Raw genomic sequence first — 9,929 nt, 5'->3', positions numbered from 1 at the left:
TAAAACGGTGAAAACTGTCAAAATTTTACTGTGATTTTTGTGCACGATTCCAGTATTTCCCTATAGATCTACTCTGTATACGAGAAAGTAAAAATCTAACAACACAATGGCAATGACGTCATTGAAAAATGAAAACAAAATCGAATGACAGGAAGTTATGCCACTGAGATATTTTTAATAACAAAAGTAGGAGTTTTGTTATTTCCTTAAACGTTGGTAGAACTATCTCAAGTCTAACGAAATTACCCAGGTATTTTGTTTTATATAATATATACATCTATATTATTATATTAATATTGGTGTATAATTATGTAGCTGTAGTACACTAAAACAAATTTAGGATTGAAAGCAACATTTTAGAATATTGCCTTTCACATGTTTATAAGTAGTTTAACACACACTAGATCTAGATTAAATAATAATTAGATGTCGATCTAGATCTCTATAGATTTTTGTTTCTCATAGATGGAAGAATGAACGGATGGACGGATAGAAAGATGGGTGGGGGGATGGATAGATGAGCGAATAAAAGGCAGGGTAGGTTGGTGGGTGGGTGGTTGGATATACGGATAGATGGATGAATAGATAGATAGAATGGGTGGGTGGGTGGGTGAATATACAGATAGATGGATGAATAGATAGATAGAATGGGTGGGTGGGTGGTTGGATATACGGATAGATGGATGAATAGATAGATAGAATGGGTGTGTGTGTGGTTGGATATATGGATAGATGGATGAATAGATAGAATGGGTGGGTGGGTGGGTGATTGGATAGACGGATAGATGAATGGATAGATAGATAGATGAATGGGTGAATGGGTGGTTTGATGGATGGAAAGATGAATATATGAATGGTTGGGTTGGCGAGGAAGGGGGTAGATGAGTTGGTGGGTCAATGCATGGGTGTGTGGATAGATGTCTGTGTGTGGATATATGGGTATGTGGATAAATGAGTGGATAGATGTATAGATGGATGGATTGTATCTGTCAACGGATGCGCTTTATATATGCCTACTTGTTGAGTGTGTGTAAAATTGATGTACATTTTACTTCCTAAATTTAAAACCTAAACTGTAACCTTCACCTTCTGATGTGCGCAGCGAGATCAAATGAGACTTGGGACGAGACTTTTCTTCCTTGAAGTGTTTATACTCTACGCAGCGCTGCTCAACTACATTGCTGCTGTCACTGATAGTCTCATAGCTGTGGTGTGTCTGCTGGTCACACCAACTTTAATACGAACGTTGGGTTTTACTGCAGGTAATAGTTCAAAAATGTATCTTATTGAAAAAAATATAGCACTGTTTTAAAAACATAACAAGAGATTTTTTTAACATTTCAACTTAAACTTGAACCCTTACTCTCCCTCTTTTTCCCTCTCCCTCTCTCTCTCTCTACCCTCTCTCCCTCCCTCGCTCTTTCCCTCTCTCTCCCTTTCTCCCTCCCTCTCTTGCTCTCTCCCTCTCTCTTTCCCTCTCTCTCTCTCCATCTCCCTCTTTATTTCTCCCTCTCTCTCTCTCCATATCTCTCCTTATCTTTCTCTATTCCTCTCTCTCTCCCTCTCTCTCTCTCTCCCTCTCTCTCCCCCGCTCCCTCTTAATCTCTCCCCATATTTCTCTCTTTCCCTTCCTCCCTCGCTTTTTCCCTCTCTCTCTCCTTTTATCTCTCTCTCTCTCTTTCTCTCTCGCTCTCGCCCTCTCCCTCTCCCTCCCTCTCTTTCTCTCTCTCCCTTTCTTCCCCCCTCTTTCGCGCTCTCTCTCTCTCTCCCTCTCTCTCTTTTCTTCTCCCTCTCCCTCTCCCTCTCTCACCCCATCTCCCTCTTTATTTCTCCCTCTCTCTCTCTATATATATCTCTCCCTATATTTCTCTCTAACGTTCCCCCTCTCTGCCTCCCCCTCTCTCTCTCTCTCCACCTCTACACTGTTCCAACTTTCAATACAACACTAAATACGCCAAACCTGCGAATAGAAACTTCATTGCGATTTCCGGGGCGAAAACAAACTTAATTCCCTGATCGGACCTGATAATACATAGGACAGATGAAGTAGAGTTCATCTGTTTCTTAAACCATGGCAAATGAGGGGATTGTGTGTAGGTTCCTACAAAATAATTTTTTTATATAATTAAATATAATATAATAATACCACTCCCCTTTGAAACCAAAAAAAAGAAATATATTTATATCGGCATATATAATTATATATATCTTTTATGTATGTATATATATATATATATATATATATATATATATATATATATATATATATATATATATATATATATATATATATATATATATATATATATATATATATATATATATATATATATATATATATATATATATATATATATATATATATATATATACGTTAAAATGTCTATTTCAGTTGGAATCCCCAGTGGGACAGTGGCGTCCTACCTGTGCTCAAAAGCTAACAAGTACAAGTTTGGCATACAGTTCGTGGGAGTACTGCAGTCTGTTGGTGCCAAGGGCGTCAGCCTTCCAACCCTGTTGGTCCTTGCGATTGTCGGCGTTTTATTGTTCAACATAACAAACAATGTGTTGCATCGTCATCGAGCTTATTGGTAGTTGATCCTGCTCATTGGTGTGCTGTTAGAGACTGCTGGTAGAAAACACGCATTTGGCACCACAATGATTTATCTTCACAAAACATCGTATACCACCGTGACATAACATCATATAACACCACCGCTATACACCACATTTACAAGCAAATGTTGCTTATCACCATCACAAACATCGACAACATCCAACACCATCAAACGCCATGATCAGATACCACTATTTAGAAACACCATTCGACACCATCTCTCCTACATCATTCACTCATACTGCCATCACACACACACACCACACTACACATCACAATCATAAGCTATCATTACACACACCCATCAGAAAACATACCATCCAACACCATAATCACAACACATCATCATGTACCATCACACATCATAAAACACCCCCATCACAAACCACCATTAAATAGCCACTATATTATGGTTACACCATTAAATCCCACTTTTGAACTACCACTGAATATACCACCAACAACTTTGTTTAGTTTTGTCCAAGATTTTCCCCTAATAAAGCTTTTTATTCTCTCTACTGCCCTTTAATATTGTTTTTTATTTAAAAAAAAATAACTTGGCCAATGTAGACGCTATTCACATATCTACAAACGATAAGACAAAGTAGACTTTTTAAAAATAAATTAAAATGATTGAAAAGAGGAATATACAGTTAATACCATCAGTTAATAATTTACATTACTAACTGCTTCGTCAAATAAATGTTTTTAGTCTTTTAAAAGTTCCAAGCACACGATTCCTTATTTTTCTATCATCAGTAATAATTCTATCTTTTCACCTATACTATCGTCTACGGATGCAATTATAATTCATCTTTGCACCTATACTATCTTCTATGGAGGGAATTATAATTCTATCTTTTAATCTATACTATCATCAATGGATGCAATTATAATTCATCTTTTTCAATTTTTAACCTATACTATTATCAATGGATGCAATTATAATTATATCTTTTAGCCTTTACTATTATCAATGGATGCAATTATAGTTATGTCTTTTAGACTATAATATTATCTACGGATGCAATTATAATTCATCTTTTAACCTATATTATTATTTATGAATGCAGTGAAAATACTGAGAGGAACTTTTGAGCTATTTTTATGCAACTAAAGATGTATAAATAAAATAGATATGTTGTTTTCAGCTTGATTCTTACTTCAATAGTTTTAGATACATGTTATTTTTTTTTCCTTACTTTGCTGTTTATATATTCCTTTCTTCTATTTAATTCTTTAATGTTGCTTTTTTTTTAATAGTTACATAATTTTGTTGTTTTTTAATGTGAAATGTAGGCAATACACATAGTTAATTTAAATTATTACAAGTTTACTTTTTACTTGTCTAGTTTACACTTGACTTAGTTAATGCATGACGTGTCGCGTTTATACTTGACTTATTCCATTATGCTTGAATTGTACCTTCTAAATTTGACTTAGTTAATATATGACTTAGTTAATACACAGTTTTGAGTTCGAGCCCTCGGGCAGATGAGGCTCGTTAGCTGGAGACAGCAACTCTTCTAGGAGAGACAACCCCAAAATCAAACAACTGCTGCCTTGTAGTTTGTTCTTGGTTGGACGAAGGCTATGGAAGGAAATCCAAAAAAGAAAAGCAGGCTAAAATCTGAGTCAATGGCCTCAATGGCGCATAACCAGTTGACACATATACTTAAACGAATCCGGGGATTCGAACTCGGAACGTATCGGTTTAGCAAAGATTAGCCTAACCGACCCAACCAAGCCGACCTTAAACATGTTACAGTTTTTTTTGTAAACTCAATTACACAACATATTCAGAAAACCGCCGCATAAATAGGTAACCTATCCCATAGCAAGTTCATGTCGAAACCCCTCCTTAGATTTTGAAGTAGTTGTGTGTAGTTGTTGACGAGGGAGCCAAGACTCAACAGTCACTCAACATAGTACAGAATGTACGCCATATATATATATATATATATATATATATATATATATATATATATATATATATATATATATATATATATATATATGTGTGTGTGTGTGTGTGTGTATATATATATATATATATATATATATATATATATATATAAATATATATATATATATATATATATATATATGTATATATATATATATATACATATATATATATATATATATATACATATATACACAGATTGCAATAGCATTCCGCTGATATAGTAAGTTCATAAATACGTACAACATTATGGACAAACAGTTAGACAGACCATCAGTATACTGATATTGGTTAACCGTATCTCTACCATAATTATTTACCCTCTCACAACAATCCGTTCACACTTGTTCTCACCCTTCAAATTCGCTCCCTGCACCCCTCTGTATCAAAACTCCTTACAACTTAACACTACCACACTCTCTCCTAACCCCCAACCCCATCGAGAACCCCTTTCTCAAACCGCCTAACTACTTAACTCTAATACACTCTCTCCTAACGCCTCCTCCCCCCACACACGACAACCCCTGTTTGAAACCGCCTAACCACTTAACCACTATCCTTAACTCGCTTCCTGAAGACCCGTCTAATATATATTTTTACCATGATAGCAATTCTTAGAAAACTTGTGTTCAAAACAGCACTAAAACTGCACTAACAATTTATATCAAATCGTAGTTAACGTAAACATATACTTTGCAATCAACATTTATTTTTAATTATAATTGTAAGTAAGTAATGTGTGAAAGTATCGTAAAATTACATTGATAAATAAACCGGGAGTGATCTCCCCCAAACTTTCTCGAATATTCTAATATAAAACTACGAGTGATGGCAACTCAAGACATAGACAATATTTGTAATCCATTTTTAATTACTTAAACTTTTTATAATAGAATGGAATCTCATAAAAAAGCACTGCACACGAAGTAACACCTAATGAAATGTGCATAATAGTGCGCAATATTATGAGTACTTTATAAATTTACATGCGTTTTTTGAGAAATCGGAAATAGCGTAAATTAGTACTTCCGGTCAACGGAAATTACTCAAAATTTAACAGAAGGTAGAGAATTAGATATTTTAATTACATGTGAAATTTCATTTATCTATTTGAAATAGTACTCAAATAATAGGCTTTTTAAAAATTCAAAGTAGAAAAAGTACCACTACCGGTTATCGAAAATCGCTCAAAAGTTGATCAGGATCTACGATTTTGATAAAATACTTATATATGAAATTTCATCAACCTAGCTGTAACGGCTCTTAAGTTGTCGTGTTTACACACAGACAGACAGACACACAGACATACGGACAAGATTGCAAAATTATGTTTTTCCGTATCAGTGAGGTGTAAAACGTCGAGATTTTTAAAAATCTCGATTTTTTTTATTGCACGTTTACAAGACTTTCTCTATACTTCGTATATACGAGAAAGTAAAAATAGATACACAAGAATACTGATAGTAAAGTCATATTAGAATAATGACAATCAAAGTACAATTCAGAAAAACTGAGTAACGTTTTGACAGCTTACATTCTATACAGACACAGGCACACTTTGTCCCCCCTACTCTCCCATTTTATATCCTTCATTCTCTCCCTAACGTCAGTGATCGATCTCACAAAAAGCATGGAAAAACAAAACTAGTCGGTCACACAGTCCTACCATTGGCCAGGTATTCTACTTTCATGCAAGTTTATACTAATTACAATATCATAAATCATACAAGAGGTAAAGTCTGTTACATAATCCACATAAATCTTTTACTTTTTGGTTGTAGTTTGTGAAAATTTAAGGTGTAATGAACTTCGTCACAACTAGATGAAGTATTAATTACTTCCTCGTATACGTAGAACAGAGGAAATATTGTAATCATGCAAAAAAATGGAAATTATTTTTTTTTCTACGAAATTCAATTCTATTTTTAAAAATAATTAAAAATTGATTAAAAATCATATCTATTTCCCGAGTTGCTATCCACCATAGTGGTATGTAAGAATTTTCGAGAAAGTTTAGACAAGATCACTTCTGTTTTATTTTTTATAAATCGTTTTGTAAAAACACATTATTTTCGCGCGACAACTACTTCATTGTTTTTAGTCAAGAGTTCATGTAAGTTAAGGTACATAAATACATTTTACTTTTGTTAATGTATATCAAACATATTGCTATCACATATTTGTTTAGTATTTAAATTAAATTAAAAAAAGCGAGTTTTAAAAAACAATATAGGTATGGTCGTTTGAGAATACTTATGGGTGACTTCTGCTTCAAAACTGCACTGGTAAACGCATTGTTTTATAACAATTAATTCCCACTGTCATGATCGACATTTGTATATATTATTTCTTGCTATGAAGTATTAAACAAAACTCTTAACGACTCCTAAACCGACAGTCTCGATTTTGGATTCCAGGTTGGAGTTTGTATGACGTTTCTGAGACCATCCATCTCTGATGGGTACCTAACTCACGTTAGAGGAAACTAAGGCGGGTGGGCAACAATGGATATAAGTTTCCTTGAGCTGTATTATTTTTAATCTTTCTATTTAAATTGTACCATCAACGCATATTTTTAAGCAATAATTTAATACATTCCATTTATTATTCAGAATTGGTGTGTGTGGCAGAAGTGATCTCAGAGCTTACAAATGACGTCACCTTCTGTGACTGTCCAAGCCCGTGTAGGTAAGCTAACACGTCTGTCTTAACATTTAATTTGTTGAAATTCTGGATAAAGCACACTTAACTACAATGCACTTGTTACGTTTCAGGATAAACCACACTTAACTACAATGCACTTGTTACGTTTCAGGATAAACCACACTTAACTACAAAATACTTGTTAAGTTTCAGGATAAATCACACTTAACTACAATGCACTTGTTACGTTTCAGGATAAACCACACTTAACTACAAAATACTTGTTAAGTTTCAGGATAAATCACACTTAATTGCATTGCACTTTACGTTTTTAGGATATGTCATTTAAGTAATAACATTTCGTTTTCATTTAAAGTGAAAAGGTCTACAAGAAAAGCTTGTCATCCAGGTTTTGGCCGAATATGGACACCATAGTAAGTTTACACCTTTCGTATTTGATTATTACCCCCTGAGGACAGTTGGAGGGACTAGCCCAGGACAGAGACGCCTGGAAAGCTCTCGTCAGCGCCCTATATCCCAGGAGGGGCGACAGGCAAACCTAACTTAACCTATTGTCCCATTGGCACAATGTAGCCACCGCAGTGAGATTACAAGTTACATATTTCGTTATTGTTAATTTTAAAAGTGAATGTTAAGATTTTAAATACAATTTCTAGTAACACACAATAATTATTCATTTCAATATTTCAAAATGAATGTTACATTTTTAAGACAATAAATGATTCCGTAGAATTAATTTCAAGCATGACCAGACAATGTTAGATTGCGATTTATTATTCCAGGAATTCTTGGTTGACTCGCTGTGTACTAGGAATAATTATTCCGGTTGTTCATCGCTAAAGAGGTTCAACGATTCACTAAACCAGTACGCAACAAAAGTATTTTTGTACACTCTAATCTCACTTTGATGTTAACATAATGTATCTTAAATCACTGATTTAAATTGTTTTTAAATCGTCGAATTTAAAAATGGTATTATTTTATTTTGTTACATAGACATAAAGACGTTTGCCTTTAGTTACGTTTGATCAATTATACAAAGCGAACATTTTAAAAACATTGGTGTAACTAAAAAAAAACGCGAGAGTCAGTAATTCTGACTACTTGAGTTCTAGATATGTTCATGGGTGGACTGGACCGAAGGGCTACTGGGAAAAATCCCAGACGGCCCCCATAAAAAAACTATGTGGGCCCCTTTGTGTTGTTGGGCTGACATATATATTAGTGTGTTTTTATTAATTAATTAATTGTATTTTACCAAAAAAATAAATACAACAAATTCAATCTGGTTTGAGTGGGGTTCCTGGGTTGAGTGGGGTTCCTGGGTTGGGTGGGGTCCCTGAGTTGGATGGGGTCCTTGGGTTGGTTGAGGTCCCTGTGTTGGATGGAGTCCCTGGGTTGTGTAGGGTCCCTGGGTTGGGTGGGATCCCTGGGTTGGGTGGGGTCCCTGATTGAGTAGTGTCCCAGGGTTGGGTGGGGTCCCTGGGTTGGGTGGGATCCCTGGGTTGGGTGGGGTCCCTGATTGAGTAGTGTCCCAGGGTTGGGTGGGGTCCCTGGGTTGGGTGGGGTCCCTGGGTTGGGTGGGGTCCCTGGGTTGGGTGGGGTCCCTGGGTTGGGTGGGGTCCCTGGGTTGGGTGGGGTCCCTGGGTTGGGTGGGGTCCCTGGGTTGGGTGGGGGTCCCTTTAAAAATATCCCCGCCTCTTCGACACAACCTCCCCTTGGATTAGTTGACAGTGTGAGATCTACTGCCAAGATAGACTTAATAGATTGAGTTTTAGTTTAACCTTCAAGATATATGTTTAAAAAGTTTTCTACGTATACAACATGCAGGTTGGATTTCCTGAAGCTCAACATCTACTTTGAAGATTTGAATTACGAGACAATATCTGAAGAACCTGACTACGAGGTAATAATTCTCTGATGATTTATGGCCAGTGTTAGTGTTGAAATAGAAGAAGACATTGAAGAAAAAAATCCAAGAAATTGCATTTTATGAGCATGGTCTATCTAGAGTAGGTAATAATAAATTGATTATAAAAAATAAGGCAAAGAATACACGTTATTTTAATATATTGTGAGGTCGGTGAGGTCGGGTAGGTGAAGCTCGTGGTTACTAAAGCCTCGAGTTAGATTCTGCGAATATGAGGCTCGAAAGCAGGGGGGAGGGGGGCAGCAACCCATCTTGGAGAGAAAACTCCAAAATCAAAAAATACCTTTGTTTTAGGCAGAATTAGGCAGAATACCTTACAAGGCACTCTATTATAATATATACACTTAACACTTTTTTAACGTTGTTTACACTTTAAATAAACCGGGAGTGATCTCCCCTAAACTTTCTCGAATATTCTTATATAAAATAACAGGGGATGGGAACTCGGGCTATAGACATGATTTTTAATCCATTTTAAATACTTAAAGTTTTAAAAATAGAATAAAATCTCGTAGACAAATTAATTGCACACCAAGTGAACGCGAATAAAAAAGCGCATAATAGTGCGCAATATTATTAGTACTTTTAAAATTTACATTAGTTTTTTGAGAAATCGGAAGTAGCGTAAATAAGTACTTCCAGTCAACGAAAAATTCTCAAAATTTGACAGAAGGTAGAGAATTAGATCTTTTACTTACATATCAAATTTCATTTATCTATCTGAAATAGTACTCAAGTTATAGGCTTTTGAA

At 35.3% G+C, this 9,929-nt stretch overlaps 1 long non-coding RNA gene across 1 annotated transcript; it reads left to right on the top strand.

Moving 5' to 3' along the window:
* Positions 1-176: 176 nt before the first annotated feature.
* LOC131929072 (uncharacterized) lies at positions 177-3,725 on the top strand. The gene is made up of 3 exons (XR_009383887.1): positions 177-250; positions 1,103-1,262; positions 2,393-3,725. It is a non-coding gene; the product is annotated as an uncharacterized LOC131929072 (long non-coding RNA).
* The last annotated feature ends 6,204 nt before the right edge of the window (positions 3,726-9,929 follow it).

This window comes from Physella acuta, unplaced genomic scaffold (genome assembly GCF_028476545.2).
Source record: "Physella acuta isolate Inbredline_101_S28 unplaced genomic scaffold, ASM2847654v3 ptg001590l, whole genome shotgun sequence".
NCBI lineage: Eukaryota > Metazoa > Mollusca > Gastropoda > Physidae > Physella > Physella acuta.
Note: the sequence above shows the minus strand (reverse complement) of the source record. Positions and strands in the feature narration are given on the sequence as shown.